Below are 7,889 nucleotides of genomic sequence, written 5' to 3' on the forward strand. Positions count from 1 at the left end.
AGCAGACAGTAGCAGCCTGTCTTTGTGCACTGGTGTAGAAGCCTGTATCGGTTAACTTGACAGCAGTTTAGCCATGTGGAGAGCTGCTCCCTAAGGAGGTTAGTCTGGTGTTGCTCCCTTTACCCTGGTTGCTAATGGGAGTTGGAGGGAAGTTAGACGTGAGGGGAGTTCTCATTTCCTTTGTCCTTGCTACTTCTATATTTCTGGCCATTGCCTTGGTCTTTGAATATTTTGGTATGTTATAAGTTGGTACTAAGTGCTCTAGAGTGAGATGAGGGCAGATTTCAGTTTTGTTTTCTTTCTACATCCAGTAAATGGCTGTGAACCTTAGGTGGACCTAATCCATTGACTCTCAGCCGTCCTCAATTTGTCTCCATTGACCAGACCACCGCTGTCTCAGCCATTACATCTCCTGTTATTATTTGCCATCAAAATCAGCCGTACGGCGATTAACCGTGGGGCCTATAAAGACATTGGGGTGTGAGATGGTGTCTGCATGTCATCAGTCAGATACAGTGGTGAGGTTGTGTGAGGCAGAGGATGGAAGGAGTGGGGGAATTGGGTGAAGGAGAGTGGTCTGATGGTGGATGCTGTGAGAGAAGGGTGGGAAAAAGATTGTGATGATGTTGAAATAATTCAGCCTTAAAGTTTTCGAGAGTGGCACTACAGCTACAACAATGATTTTGTGTCTTTGTATTCCTCAAAAGTATTGTTTTGAGAATAAGTGGTTACTACAGTATAACAAAATAGGTATTGCCATACAATGCAACACTCTGCGATCAAATGATTGGATGGCCTTTACAGTGCTTAATATAACTATGTTAGCTACAGGACTACTTGTTTTAGTCATTTTAACTCCCTCTCTCTCCCGTTTGCCAACTACCTGCAACACCTAGCTATTATAGCTCCATGGCCACTAAGGACAGGAGCCAAGGAGACAAGGAAGGAAGCCAATGTTGAATTAGTGTGACTCCTCCAATGGCTCAATAATTCAACTGTGAAGATTCTGAATCATGCTTTGATGGTTTTCTGTTGCTCTCGCTACTCATCTATGAGATGCCCTATCCATTCCAACAACAAGCAGAGCTCTTCAACTCCAGTCCTGGAGGGCTAGAACATTTCAGTTATTTTAATAATCTCGTACTAATTAGAGACAGATTCAGACCTGGGACACCAGGTGAGTGCAGTTTCCTAGCAGGTTTTAGAGATGGATAGCAGGTAGAAAGAAAAAGCTGTGTTTCGGCCCACTAGGACTGGAGTTGAAGAGATCAGTACAGTCAGATCTGAGCCAGAGCTCTATTCTTATCATAGCCCTGGTGTAGTGATATATTCTAATACCCACGCTGGTGCACAGACCCCTGCCTGCGTCTCATAGCATAACCGTGTTCTGCAATGACAGAGGTGTTGGGAGACAAAACACTCGCTCTATCCTCTGCTATCATTGTTTTTGTTACATGGTTACACCACATACAGTACCGGTCAACAGTTTGGACACATCTACTCATTCAACGGTTTGGACACGTCTACTCATTCAACGGTTTGGATACGTCTACTCATTCAACGGATTGGACACGTCTACTCATTCAACGGTTTGGACACGTCTACTCATTCAACGGTTTGGACACATCTACTCATTTAACTTTTTGGACACATCTACTCATTCAACGGTTTGGACACATCTACTCATTCAACGGTTTGGACACATCTACTCATTCAACGGTTTGGACACGTCTACTCATTCAACGGTTTGGACACATCTACTCATTCAACGGTTTGGACATCTACTCATTCAACAGTTTGGACAAGTCTACTCATTCAACAGTTTGGACACGTCTACTCATTCAACAGTTTTAATACATGTTTTACTGTTTTCTACATTGTAGAATAATAGAGAAGACATCAAAACTATGAAATAACACATGAAATCATAGACTGTTGGAAAAGCATTCCAGGTGAAGCTGGTTGAGATAATGCCAAGAGTGTGCAAAGCTGTCAAGGCAACGAGTGGCTACTTTGAAGAATCTCAAAAATAACATATATTTTGATTTGTTTAACACTTTTTTGGTTACTACATGGTTCTGTATGTGTTCTTCCATAGTTTTGATGTATTCACTATTATTCTACAATGTATAAAATAGTCAAATTAAAGAAAAAACCTTGAATGAGTAGGTGTGTCCAAACTTTTGACTGGTACTGTATATTAACTGTATATATGTAGGCTCTCATCCTCCTCTCTTATTGAAAGCTTCTCTCCATTTTTCAGCTTTTTCAGTACGGAAGTCTTTTTTCTCTTGTCGTTCTTCTCTCTTTTTGTCCTCAGGGTCAATTGTGAATGTGGTCAGGAAAAAGGCAGCCAGATGAATTCATGTTGTTGTAGAGGAGATGCCAGTCGCTAGAGTATAGATGTTGTCTGTGACGTTTTAGGTTCATTGATGGGTTACTACCTCAGCTGAATGCCCTCAGTTTAGTACGAGTGGAGTATGTCTAGGCCTTGATATAACGCCAGGCGCGCAAGCAAAACTAAATTCTAAAAGTGGACTTTTGTCCAGGACAATAGGGTTGTGAAACCATTATAGCCCTGCTGCCATACAGTTACCACATTATCCAGGCTCACAGACATTCTAATTTCTAGTCTTTTTCTATCTGTTCCTTTGCCTCATTGTTCATCTATCCAGGCAGGGACACAAAAGGATCAATTGGTCAGTGAGTTACGAACCGTAGAGAGGTGAGAGAAGGAGCAAAGACAGACAAAGACACGGGCCATGTTAGTCCATGGTAATACATTGACTACATCTGTGTCATTAACAGGCCACTGAGTGGGATGGCACTACCATGCAGGTCAGCCACTCTCACACGAGCAGCAGTCCCTTCGATTCACCTCACCTCCATCCCCCGACCCTCTCCATCTTTTTGCCATTCTTCTCCGCTTCGTCTTCTGTAGTCTCTCTTTCTCAACTTGCTTTCCTCCGTTTCTTGGCGTGCTCTTATAGAGTGCGACACTCCACCAAAGCAAAACAGTGGGTTGGCACAGTAAGTCACAGCAGGACACAGACAAACACTAAACAGCACAGAGGGGTAAACAAGGTTATTTATAGATGCTTGTGTTCCCGTGAGGATCTGAAAACACACTGCACTGCATAGAGGGGGAAAGAGACAGTGAAAAAAGTGTCATGATGGTAGCTGTCTGTTGTGGTACAAGTAGTGAGAGACAGAGGTGTGTCTGGTAAGGTGGCTTTCACAGTGTGACACCAAAGACTCTTAATGGTTTGTTAATACAGAATGAAGTAGCAGAATGCTGTCACATTATGTCGGTGTTTCTGGTGGGATGGGAACTCTGGTCTCCCTCTTGGAAATCCAATGTCTTAACCATTACACCAAATGTCCTCTTTGGTCGCTGACTTCATGCAGGGTTACCTCATCAGAACAGCATGATTCCAAATCACCTCCACGACACGTACATACTGGAGCTGTGCCTGTGTGATCTGCATCAGTCCTTCAGTAATGGTGATCACGATTCATTTTCTTCTGTACGTGTTGTGTTTGTGACAATCAGCACTTCTGTTCAAAGGAATGTGGTTATGGGTGTTAATGTGTTTGTTTCTCCATTACCTAAGCTTGGTCGTGTGCCTCAGCTCCTATCTACATTTTGTGCTTGGCTGCAATGCACTTGCCCCAAAGCAAAGAGATTCTCTTGATGTTTAGGTAATGCCTTTCAAAGCTGTGTATATGCAAGTGTGTGTGTCTGGGTGTAGACTACATATGTGTGTGTGTGTGTGTGTGTGTGTGTGTGTGTGTGTGTGTGTGTGTGTGTGTGTGTGTGTGTGTGTGTGTGTGTGTGTGTGTGTGTGTGTGTGTGTGTGTGTGTGTGTGTGTGTGTGTGTGTGTGTGAAAAGTGTGAAGTGTGTGTCTGTGTCTGTGTGTTTGAGAGTGTGAAGCATGTCTTTGCATGGCCATCATTTGAATGGCCTGTCAGACACTTTCACAATTTAAATAATTGGTTGATCATTGACTAGATTTCACAGTGTGACTGATTGTGTATAACTCCGTGATTAAACATGAGAATTCTTTATCTTTCCGATACCGTACCCTTTCGATATCATTGTCACAGAAGCTCTAAAGCCACGTTTTAACTGAACAATTGTCTCAACCATTTTGTACTCCCCACCCCAAGAAATACACTATCGTTCAAAACACAACGTATTAAGTGCTTTCTGTGAAAGGCATTACACAACGGTAGTGTATACAGTAGACTTCACAGTTCATTCAGCTTTAGTATTCTGATCATAGAGCTCTGATCACGGAATTGAGAACGAGTAATGCGTTTAACTGTCCACCCGTGGATCCCAATTCCGGATTCCCTTTTGCACGCTATATTCAAATGCCAGTATGCATTCTACAAACGGTGGAATAGGCTAAATATGATAACATCTGATGGCAGTAGCTAACTAGCCAGCTAACCTCTGTAGCTCACCAGCAAGTTAGCAAGCAATGCTAAAGGGATTGCAAATGGGTTAGCATAACTCTAGCCAAACTAAAAATCATTTCCCTAAATATTATCTAGCTGACTAGCATTTATGAGTGCAGAAAACACATTCCTGACAGACTAGGAACATATTTCCTCCAACGTTATAATAAAAGGTGCCTCTCGGGCCCAAAACACAAGTTTTCTGGAGAGTGGTGATGATGTCGCCCACGGTATGCGCTTTTGGTAGCATGATTTTCGTCCAAACTGAGAGGAAATCCACACACAATGCATCGCTGACCACCTCCTCAATTGGTCAGCCAGATCTGAACACAATCAGACCACAAAGCAACTTTGTGCATCTAGATGTCTCTTTTCTATTACATTTTTGTCATTTTACCCCCTTTTCATGATATCCAATTGGTAGTTATGATCTTGTCTCATCGCTGCAACTCCCCAACGGGCTCGGGAGAGGCGAAGGTTGAGTCACCCGGAAGCCAGCTGCACCAATGTGTCAGAGGAAACACCTCAACTGACAACCAAAGACTGCTTGGTTGATGAATTCATTGTCAGCACTGCAGCCAAAACAAGTGATGTCACGACTTCAGCCGAAGTCAGTTCCTCCCCTTGTTCGGGCGGCGCTCGGCGATCCACTTTTCATTTTCCATTTGTTTTGTCTTTGAGTGTTTGTGTTTGGCAAGTGTAGTGTTTTACCTTGCACAATTCATTATTCTGAGTAAAGTTACGTTGCTCCCAATTCTCTGCTCTCCTGCGCCTGACTGCATACACCAGCTACACCCACAATTATGACAAGTGATTTGATTTCCCTGACCACAAATTAAGTTAGGGTGATAAAATGTTCAAATTGGGCTTCTCTCAAAGCCATACATCACGGCCAACATATTTCACTACACAGCCACAGCAGTGACACCCCTCTATTGGAAGACCGATATTCTGGCTGTAAGATACACACATAGACACACCAATACACGAAAATGTAAATAATGTTTAATAGTAGCTCATTCCATTCTTTCACATTAATAGATATTACGGCTTTAAGATACAAACACATATACATACATACAAGCGTAACATGCTGATTCCATTCTATCTCAGCCCAAACTGTACACACACTAACCTGTCGTATGACTTATTTCTGTAGATTTCAAAGCATATGGCCGTCTGTCTCTGTTAGAGAGCATCATGGAGCCATGTTTGATTGTTGTCTGGTAAAGACTGAGTGCTCAATCACCCAGAATTCCCCTCAGCACCACCCTCCCCACAATAGAGCCAGAAGCTTTCTGGAGTAGAGAACCAATACACAGTTGTCTGGTATCTAAATCCTTTGACACAGTAACAATGGGAGGTCAACTGATCTGCTGGTTCATCCTTGTGGGTAATTGGTTGTCACCAAGTTTACAATTGACACAATGCGTCTCAGAGTAAATGTGCTGAGTTAGGACCAGGTGTCCCCTGTCCATTCATGATAATCTAAAGCATAACTGATCCTAGATCAGCATTCCTAATCGGAGACACTTTATTAATACAGGCCCTGACTAGTTTGAGAGCTCACCACCTGCTTGCAGAGTGAGGTTACAGGGTACGAACTAGACACAATTATCTGTGTTGGTTAAATCCTCTCAAAGCATTTAAACACACAAGAAATACACTATAAATAGTCTGATTAGAAATACTCCCGGCCCCACTGAAATATCGACCTATCAGGAACATTGAAAATAGCAAGGCTGTTCATTCACAACAAATATATATTGTAAGAGACAAGACCCGGTGAATTGTAAGAAACCAGAGTACAGTAAACTTGAGTATAGTACATACAGGAATGTAGAGTAGTTTAGTATACAGTACCCATGTCAGTACTGTACTGCACTTTAAAAATATATATTTCACCTTTATTTAACCAGGTAGAACACATTCTCATTTACATCTGTGACCTGGCCAAGATAAAGCAAAGCAGTGTGACAGAAACAACAACACAGAGTTACACATGGGATAAAGAAACGTACAGTCAATAACACAATGGAAAAATCTGTATACGGTGTGTGAAAATGTAGTAAATAGGTCATAGTGGCGAAGTGATTACAATTTAGCAATTTACACTGGAGTGATAGATGTGCATATGAGGATGTGCAAGTAGAGATACTGGTGTGCAAAAGAGCAGAAAAACAAAAACAAATATGGGGATGAGGTAGGTAGTTGGTTGGATGGGCTATTTACAGATGGGCTGTGTACAGCTGCAGTGATCGGTAGGCTGCTCTGACAGCTGATGCTTAAAGTTAGTGAGGGAGACATAGGTCTCCAACTTCAGTGATTTTTGCAGATTGTTCCAGTCACTGGCAGCTGTCACGCCCTGGTCGAAGTATATTGTGTTTGTCTTCATTTATTTGGTCAGGCCAGGGTGTGACATGGGTTTATTGTGGTGTGTTTTGTCTTGGGGTTTTGTTAGGTATTGGGTGTGTGGCTTAGTTGGGGTATTTAGCATAGTCTCTGGCTGTCTGTAGTGGTTTTCAATCAGAGGCAGGTGTTTATCGTTGTCTCTGATTGGGAACCATATTTAGGCAGCCATATTCTTTGAGTGTTTTGTGGGTGATTGTTCCTGTCTCTGTGTTTGTTGTCACCAGATAGGCTGTTTAGGTTTTCACGTTAGTTTTGTTGTTTTGTATTGTTCGTGTTTATTCGTTCATTAAACATGTATGAAAATTACCACGCCGCATTTTGGTCCGATCCTTGCTACACCTCTTCGTCAGAGGAGGAGTTAGAAGAAAACCGTAACAGCAGCAGAGAACTGGAAGGAAAGGCGGCCAAATGAGTTGTTGGCTTTGGGGATGACCAGTGAAATATACCTGCTGGAGCGCGTGCTACGGGCGAGTGTTGCTAAGGTGACCAGTGAGCTGAGATAAGGCGGAGCTTTATCTAGCAATTACCTGGAGCCAGTGGGTTTGGCGACGAATATGTAGCGAGGACCAGCCAACAAGAGCATACAGGTCGCAGTGCTGGGTAGTATATGGGGCTTCGGTGACAAAATGGATGGCACTGTGAAAGACTACATCCAATTTGCTGAGTAGAGTGTTGGAGGCTATTTTGTAAATGAAATCACCGAAGTCAAGGATAGGTAGGAAAGTCAGTTTTACAAGGGTATGTTTTGAGTGTAAGAGGCTTTGCTGCGAAATAGGAAGCCATTTCTAGATTTAATTTTGGATTGGAGATGCTTAATATGAGTACGGAATGAGAGTTTACAGTCTAGCCAGACACCTAGGTATGTATAGTTGTCCACATGTTCTAAGTCAGAACCGTCCAGAGCAATGATGCTAGTCGGGCGGGCGGGCGCGGGCAGCAGTTGGAGGCCACGGAAGGAGTGAGTTGGAGCAGTTGGAGGCCACGGAAGGAGTGTTGTATGGCATTGAAGCAC

The 7,889-nt window shown here is 42.9% G+C and overlaps 1 pseudogene; it reads left to right on the forward strand.

Annotated features, from left to right (window-relative positions):
• Positions 1–2,361, forward strand: part of LOC135527490 (serine/threonine-protein kinase mTOR-like) — a 62,627-nt pseudogene extending 60,266 nt beyond the window's left edge.
• The last annotated feature ends 5,528 nt before the right edge of the window (positions 2,362–7,889 follow it).

Source organism: Oncorhynchus masou, chromosome 33, assembly GCF_036934945.1.
Source record: "Oncorhynchus masou masou isolate Uvic2021 chromosome 33, UVic_Omas_1.1, whole genome shotgun sequence".
Taxonomy (NCBI): Eukaryota; Metazoa; Chordata; class Actinopteri; order Salmoniformes; family Salmonidae; genus Oncorhynchus; species Oncorhynchus masou.